Here is an 8,883-nt window from a genome sequence, read left to right on the forward strand (position 1 = left end):
TAGTGGAGGCCTAACATGGGGCTTGAACTCATGACCATGAGATCAACACCTGAACTGAGATCAAGAATCAGATGCTTAAATGATTGAGTCACCCAGGTACCCTGTGATGGAACTAATTTTTAACTAAGCCCCAGAACTGCTTCTTTTACATATATCATCTCACTTAACCCTCCCAACATTATGACTCAGTATTTTTATTTACAGATGAAGAAACCGGTTCAGAATGGTATCTTACCCAGGTTCTAGGACTCCCAGTGACCCAAGCTTGACTTCAGAATTACCTAGCATGTGCCTTATACCTTGCCTCTGAAACTGCATCGACAAGCTGTCAGCACCTAAAGCTGAGCAAACATCAAAATTAAAGGTAGGCAATTTAAGGCTGAGCAAGAAACTAGATCCATTTCAGAAAGCATTCATTGCACTAAAATTATGAAGATGACTTTTTAAAAATATCAACACACTTTGTAATGTTTTATCCATCCTAATATAAAGTATTTTATTCTTTCATTTAAAATGAATTATTTTCTGTCCCCTGCTTTTCTAGGCACCTGGGTTTAAAGAGGTGTCTTATACTATGGTGCTAACACTAGTTGCAAAGGTAAGTGTGAAGGGCAACATAGGAAAGGCTGTCAAGGAAAGAAGCTCAAGTGCAGATCCTGAATGATGCTGAAGGTGTCTGCTTAGCAAAGGGCAACTCAGAGGACATCCTTAAGTATAGAACTTGCTTGCCAGTAATTACGACTTTTTAAAAGTTTAAACAAGCAAGTTTTCTAGAATGGTGAAAAGTAACAGAAGCTCAGAGGTAAAAAATATACTCATTCACGCAGAACAAGGTATTGACACTGTATTACCTGTTCTAAGACTACACAATCTCTCACAAAGACATGCTACAAACAGGATATTAAACACACTGTTCTGCAAGTTGCTTTAATTTAAATAAGAGAAGGTGGCTCAAGAGATACAAGACCAGGCTCCTGAGGCTTTAGGTAAAGTGAGAAGAGGAGTAGGTTTTGGTGATTCTAGAAACAGAACTGGGCCAAGTTTTTATGTTTCTACAGAGAGAGAAGGTACAGGTTGCAGGAGTTCTGCTGAATTATGGTAAGCATTTTTTAGGACATTTTTACATAGAGGAAGCACTATATTTCCTTGTACGTATCTTGAATATGAGGGTATTGCTGAAGGGAAAATTCCTACAAGTGAATTACCTAGGTCAAAGGCTCTTTGCATTTAAAACTGATACATTTCACCTTCCTCTCAAAAAGTTGGTATTGCATACCAACCAACAGTTCAGGCACAATTCCCCAACCCCCTCATCAATACTATTATTAATTTCTAATCGTTGCTACCTCTTGGGTGAAAACTGGAGTCTCACCATTGTTTTAAGGAGTTTTTCTTTAATGAGAAAGAGTGAACATTTCCCCTTTTTTTATTAGATATGTGTATTTCTTTTGTAGAATATCCTCTGTCCATTTAATTATCTGTAAATAGTCTCTGCATAAAAGAAATCAGTCCTTCTACTGAAGATATTTTCCTAGTTTATCACGTCTCTTGAGTTATGGTGTGTGTGTGCGCTCTTTTTTCACACACAACTGGTTCACATAAAAATTAAAAAAACGTTTTCCTTATGACTGTTTTAAATAATGCTTTCCCACTCCATTACTTTTATAGCGGTCTATATTATTTTTTCCTACGATTTTGATGGTTTCATTCTTTTTTTTACATTTGTATCTTTACTCTGTTTTGTATAAGGAGTGGGATAGCCCATTTTTTCAGCTTATTTTTTCCCCTCTAAATGGACAGTTCTGTTGTCTCTGCAACCCTTTTCCTCACTGATGTGTAACGTTCCATTTAGCATTTACTAAATTTTGTGTTTATGAATCTATTCTGAACTCTTTTCCTTTCTTAATTTTTTAAGGTAATCTCTACCCCCAAACTCATAACCCCAAGATCAGGAGTCCCATGTTCTTCCAAATGGACTCTATCCTACTCTCTACCAGCTCTATCTGGTGTGTTCCTCTCAGCATGGGAACGAACAACTGCTAAAACAGTTCTGTAACATACACAGTTTATCCAAATGGAACACAAAGTCTTTTCCCATTACAGCATGTCCCATCCTTTCCCAAAAAGGACATGCAATGTGCTCTGTGCTAATAGTAAATTCCTTCCATGTTACTGGTCCTCAGAAAACAATACAGATTAGAGACACTTACTTATCTTCACAGGATCACTCTTTAATAATTTCAAAAACATAAATTTAAAAGACTGAACATTTCTGGGACACCTGGGTGGCTCAGTCAGTTAAGTGTCCAACTGTTGATTTCAGCTCAGGTCATGATCTCATGTTTGGCAAGTAAAACATGTAGAAAGAACATGCAGGCTTACCTCAGGCCCAATGTTTCATAAAACTAGAAGAATGTTAAAAGAATAGGAAGATTTATCTTAATAATCCCACCTGGCAATAAGTGGCCCTAATGAACAGTCAAGGGATGCTCATAGTAAACAATGGGGTATATCACATATTATAGCACATCATTATATTATAATATCTTCTATGTCAAATTTATTATGACACAGAGGTTAAGGGCCTCTGGGCTTGAGGGAGTCCTGGTTCCACTATACGGCTTTTGATAAGTTGCTAAACTTTTCTATTCTACAGCTTCCTGGACTCTAAAATGTATGTGGTATTTTGTAGCATGTTTAGAGCTAGTACTCAGTGTTATCTCTTATTATTATATTAGAAACTACAAGGGTACCCTCTAATAAATACTTCAGTTTCTGGTAAATAAATATTTCCCAAATGACCTTGGTAAAGTTATGGCTGACGAACACACAGTATCTCATTCCAAATATACTCAGGTCCCGCTCATGACAGGAAGAGAGGCTTTTTACACTCATGACTTTTCGTAAGCTTATTAAACAAAATTATGGAAACTTTTCCCATCTTCTCAAGAAACTGGTATATAGTAGGAGAAGTATCTTACTTAACGACCTCTCTCCTCTATTCGCCTAATATAGTCCCATCAACAAAACAACTTTATTTTCTATATGCTAACTCACCAACTTTTACCAATACTACCCATAAAACAGAAGTTATCAACAAGCCCAGTAAGTGTATAATACAGGGATCAGATTATGAACTATAAGGGTATAGAGCAATTCCTTCTACTCCCACAGAAACAACTGAGCACAATATTCTATTGCCAGGAAATTTTTACCAAATGAAAAAGAGGATAAAACAAAAGCACAACTCATAAATAGACACAGTGCAACAGTAGAGAGAATGTCCCCTCTTAAGCCACACCCCCGGTCCCAACTACTATCCAAGTCCTGTGGATCCTTTCTTTAGGCAAAGCTCTACCACTATTTCTCCTTATTTCTACTTTCCATCGGCCGTATCTCTGTTTCTTGCCTCTCCGGAAATTGTACACTCACTCTACATTTTACAGCTGCTTCTGTAAATGAGTCTGTGTCTGTCTTTGATGAATACCACTTGGCCTAAGTCTGCCAGCTTTTGCCTGGAACAGCCTCCAGCCACCTCAACTTGTGTGATTAGTCAGACTCCTTCGGTGATTTCATTGCTGCCTCTTAAATCATCAGCTCTTCATCTAGTGCCACTCAATCAGTACCTCACCCATCCCATTCCCTTTCAAGCTCCTCACACTTTAAAAGTCCCCAGCTCTCCCACCAGCCCCTTCCTATTTCCTCTCCTTATAACCAACTTTTCTGGCCAATCTCAAATTGCCTGCTACCCAAACCTGCCTACTCCCAAGCCTCATATCATACTCTAGTAATCCCTTTAAAAAATTAAAAAGGGGGTGTCTGAGGGGGGGGTCAGTCAGTTGAGTGTCCGGCTTCGGCTCAGGTCATGATCTCACAGTTCGTGGGTTCGAGCCCCGTGTTGGGCTCTGTGCTGACAGCTGAGAACCTGAAGCCTGCTTCCGATTCTGTGCGTCCCTCTCTCTCTGCCCCTCCCTTGCTCATGATCTGTCTGCCTCTCAAAAATAAGTAAATGTTAAAAATTTTTTTAAAAAACTCAAAAAGAATGGTACAAAATTCACTTCTCAACCCCCAAACTCTACCGTATAAACGCATATCTAGCACACATTCCTGCATCGTTATATATGAGTGTATATACCTTTATGAGCAGTTTTTCCTTAAGAAGTTTAAGCACTTTTCAAAAATGTTCTCATCTTAAAATAGTCTCCTAAACGTTAAAAAGCAAAAACATATGCAAAGTAAAACTGGTAGAATAACTATAAATCCAGGACAAGTGCTTTTGGAGCAGGGAAGAAATAAAGACCAATATGCTTTTCCCTGGTAGACTTACCTGCTATCTTCCTAGAAGTCTTAAAAGTCTGTCTTCAAAGGGCAGGCAAGGCTACATGGCTTTCTGACTTAACTACACAAAAAAAGCCTATGGTACATGAAGAACAGAGATACAGAGATGAGGAGCTGGACCTGAAAAAAAATAAATGAAGTATAATCAAAACTACATTTCTGTGATCATCTGTCGCCCTGCAATAGAATTATGCCTATTTCTCTTGCTGTCCTGCCCCCTTCAACAGCAACAGGGGTCCAATCCAATAAGCTGAACACCTGCTTTAATGAAATACTACCAAAGGTGACCATGGATACTACCCATGAGGCCACCCATGTCTAATTCCACTTTAAAATCCACTACAGAATTAACACTTGTGTTTAACCACAGCACTCTCGAGACCACCATCCCACTTCAGCTGGTATGACAGCACTCAGCAGACAAAACCAGGCATATAAAGCTCTTCACGATCCATCTGGCCCCTGACTGGACTAAGTACTGATCCATCTGTAACTCCCCCACAAACCAAGCCTCCAGACCTTCGCACAGGCATTGCCTGTTCTTTACACTCCCTTTCTTGCCACCCAGCCATCAGGCAAGTTTCTTTATCCCTCACACTGAATTACTCCTTAAATAGTGGCCACTCCCACCCCGGCACACCTCCAATGTAGCCTTCACCCTCTGGCAGTATTAGAGTCTGGCTCTCTGAGGGAAGGGACTACCCATTCACCCTGCAGCCCTTGCACATCCCTGGCACATGGTATATGCTCAGAAAGTAGGTGCCTGTTACCTCTAAAATATCCTGTCATGAAGACTCGAGACCTGACCTTAGATTTACAAGATTTTAAAACTAGAAGAGATCTGAGTGATCATGTAGCCTTTGAATCATTGGGATTTAGAGCAGAAAGACCTCAGGGATCATCTACTTTAAAAACTTCAATGTATGGCTGAGGAAATTCAAACCTAAACATTAAGTAAGTTGCTCAAGATGAAGCAAATAATCAGCATCTGACAAAGGACCACATTAAAGTTCTGCCATCTATCCAGGTTCTTTCTAATACATCTTGACGAATACACTGGAATTTACTAAGATCTTGATAGGCCAGTATAATATAATGAACAAAATCAGTTAGGATGAATGTACAGAAAACCCACATTCCACATTCTACATTCTACATTGGACAGAATCTCCCAGTGGATCACCGTCTCCAGCTCTGGGCAGGAAGGACACTTTGGGTTTATAACACAGGAGAACATGCAGAAGAAAGCAACCAGGATGGTAGGCAGTCTTTAAAAACATGTATTTTGGGAGTACAGAAATTGATTAACTTCAAAAGTGGAAGAAGTATGGATTAAGAGGTAGTGTCCTAGAAACAGCAAGTGGAAGCCAGCAGAGTTACAAACTACTCAATCATGGACTAGAATGACTTGCTCTGCCAGGTAAGAGCCCTCCCTAATTGTAAGTCAATGATCAGTATAAGGAAGTAACAGAAGATCCTGATTTCTGGATTCTGGATCTCTGCTGTAACACCATGAGGTCTTTCCCATGGGGATGCTACAGCAATGAGTCCAGAATTCAGCTCCTGAATAGAGGGCAGACACAAAGATTCCTTCTAGCTTCCCTGCACGACCCTCTCCCCTCCCACAAGGCTACATTTCAGAGCTCTACGCCTAAGGATTAAAGTAACTCTACAAAGGTTTCGCTCATCCTACTTTCTGCTTCTACAGACTACATGCAGTCCCTTAAAAAAAGTTCCATCATTAGCAGTTTGCCAGTCCACACATCACGCTTATCTCCTATCCAACAGCTTCCTTAAAGTCTAACACCACTGGCTGTCTTTAAAAACATTCTGATGGTTTTTAAAAATAAATGTACAAAATTAAGTACAGCATGGCTACAACTAATCGGGTTCTATTAGTATATATCCACTAGCATTGCTCTTTACCCTAAAAATTAATTAAAAAGTAGTCAACCTTATTTTTAATTTTAGGTTAAATAAGAAACTGAATGGAAAGTTTCAGCTTTCATATACCTCCTTTCCTCCTCTGCACACAACTTCTATTAACAGTTGTTACAACCAAGGAAAGAATACTGATATGTTATTATTACTCACTAAAGTGCAGAGTTTAGTTAGGGGTCATTCTACCTGCCGTACAGTCTATAAATTTTCACACACACAATGTCACAAACCTAGCATTACAGAATTGGACAGAGTATCACAGCCGTAACAATTCTCTGTGCGTCTCATTAACCACTGATCTTTTTACTGCCTCCACGGTTTTGCCTTTTCCCGCACATTTTAAAAAGTTATGGTAAAATACAGCAAAATTTACCATTTTAACAATTTTCAAAAGCACAATTTAGTGGTATTAAGTATATTGCAATGTGGTGCAACCATCACAACTATCCATTTCCAGGACTTTTCATTACCACAAAGAGAACCTCTGTACCCATTAAACAGTAACTCCCCACTCCCCCTAGCCCCTGGTAATCTCTATTCAATTCTCTGTCCCTATGAGTGGAATCATACATTTGTCCTTTTGTGTATGGCTTATTTCACTATTGGAATTGTATTCATTTTTAAGGATGAACCACATTCCACAATTTGCTTTCCATTCATCTGTTGATAGACATCTGGAGTATTTCCACCTTTGGCTCATTTTGAATAAAGCTGCCAGTAACACTGGTATACAAATATTTGTGTCCCTGCTTTCAGTTCTTTGGAATTTAAACCTAGGAGCTGAATTGCTGGTCTTACAGTAACTCTATGCTAAAATCTGCGGAACCACTGACCCTATTTTCACAGCTGCTGGCTGTATCACTTCACGTGGCTGCCAGCAGTGCACGGGTGTGTCACCTTTTCTACATCCTCCCCAACATCTGCAATTGTTCTTTTGATGACAGCCATCCTAGTAGGTGTGAAGTGGTACCTCATTCTGGTTTTCATTTTCCTAACTTTGAGGTCTGGAAGCATCTTGTGAAGCATCCTGCGACGTGCTTATTGGCCATTTGTATCCCTCGCCCGTTTTTTAAGCCAGGTTGTTTCTGTTGTTGAGTTGTAGAAGTTCTTTACATATTATGGGCACTAACCCCTTCCCAGCTACATGATTAAGTGTCTCCCACTCTGGGTTGCCCAGCTCATTTTTAAGCAGCAACAATGACAAAAGCCCACGCCGACGAGGGGCAGCGAAAACTGCGTCCTGGCCTGAAGCGGAACGAACGCTTTCCTCCCGGAGCCGGTTCCCGACCTCCCCGCTGCATCCCGCAGAGCGTTTCCCGCCTCCTCCAGGGAACGCGCGGCTCGGCACCNTCCGCAGTGCGGATTACTTTGAGGGACTGAGCGGCCTCAGTGGCCCTGTTCCTTGTTGACTCCGGCCGAATTTCGGCCTACGGTCGCCCGGCCTTTCTGTTTCTCGCTTCTGCCGGGTTTCTTGAGGTGAACACGCCCGCAGACCTGGAGTGGCCGGCGGAAGCGGTGCTGCGCACGTAGGTGGCCCGGCGTCACAGGTTCGCTGTCGCGAATGCCTGGTGGACCGACCTGTAGCCGTAGAACCCGCAGCCTTCTGGGTTGTGCAGTCGGCGTCCACTCGTCCTCAGTGCAGGATTCTCCAGTCTGTTCTCTGCTTTGTCCTCCCATTCACTTGGAACTGAGGGCTCTGCGTTCAGTGATTTTATNGTGGGGTTTTTGTGGGTTTTTCTTTTTTTTGCGTTCTGTAATTTTTCAGACTATTCTGACCTTTAATATTTAAGTAGTGACACACATTTTAGGGAATTTGCAGATTTTTGCTTGTGTAGCAGAGTGACCCGTTGGTTGTGATTAGATTGAGTCGCTTCGAAAGAAAACTGCACAATTGAAGGTTTTAAAACTATAAGGCAACTGCCTGGGCCTGAAGACTGTACCTGCCAAGGTACACTGTAAACTCACTCCTGGAAGAGGGAGGAGGGACCATTCATTTTGTAAGGCAAAATGAACAAACATTTTAGAATTTCTTTAAAAAAGAGCGTTTTATTCCGGTCTAGATTAGGGTAGCTTCCCGGGATACACATTCTTCGGTATAGGGTTATATACATTTTTTACATAAAAAAGTTATATTTTCTGAGGTAAAGAACACTTTAATTTCTAGTATATGCAGGGCTCTATGACTTTAAAGGAATCGGAATTTTCTTTTTCTTTTGTGTTAGGAATGCTCCTTTTTTGTTATTTTATTTAACGAAGCAGACATAGTGTGTTCTACAGGCAGAAATAGAGCCCATGCTTTGGGGTTTTGCTGAGTCATGTTGACCTTGGTAAATGTTAAGTATAGCTTCCCTGGGAAGCCCAGAGTAGGATCCACAAACATTAAAAGTTGAAAATTTCCTTTACCTAGGCGAACAGTTCCCACTCTCCCAAGTCCAAACTGACATGAACTTTTTGTCTCTTAACATAACAAAACTTTCTTTGTGAAAAAGGACAGTTGAACGCCCCATTAAATATACAGACAAAAGACAAACAGCTTATTTACAAGAGACGAAACATAGATGTCCAATAAACAGTGAAAAAGTCTTCAGCCTTAACAGAAATACA

General features: G+C 40.6%; 1 protein-coding gene across 3 annotated transcripts in view; it reads right to left on the reverse strand.

Moving 5' to 3' along the window:
- Nucleotides 1–4,453, reverse strand: part of CHAMP1 (chromosome alignment maintaining phosphoprotein 1) — a 30,682-nt gene extending 26,229 nt beyond the window's left edge. For 2 of the 3 annotated variants that reach the window (XR_013332630.1, XM_077753951.1), the window contains exon 1: nt 4,328–4,453. The gene's annotated coding sequence lies outside the window, so the exon portion shown is untranslated. Of the gene's footprint in view, nt 1–235; nt 342–4,327 lie in introns of all 3 variants that reach the window. The other variant, XM_077753952.1, reaches the window with a different exon arrangement.
- Nucleotides 4,454–8,883: the final 4,430 nt, after the last annotated feature.

This window comes from Crocuta crocuta, unplaced genomic scaffold (genome assembly GCF_008692635.1).
Source record: "Crocuta crocuta isolate KB4526 unplaced genomic scaffold, BGI_CrCroc_1.0 scaffold31, whole genome shotgun sequence".
Lineage (NCBI taxonomy): Eukaryota > Metazoa > Chordata > Mammalia > Carnivora > Hyaenidae > Crocuta > Crocuta crocuta.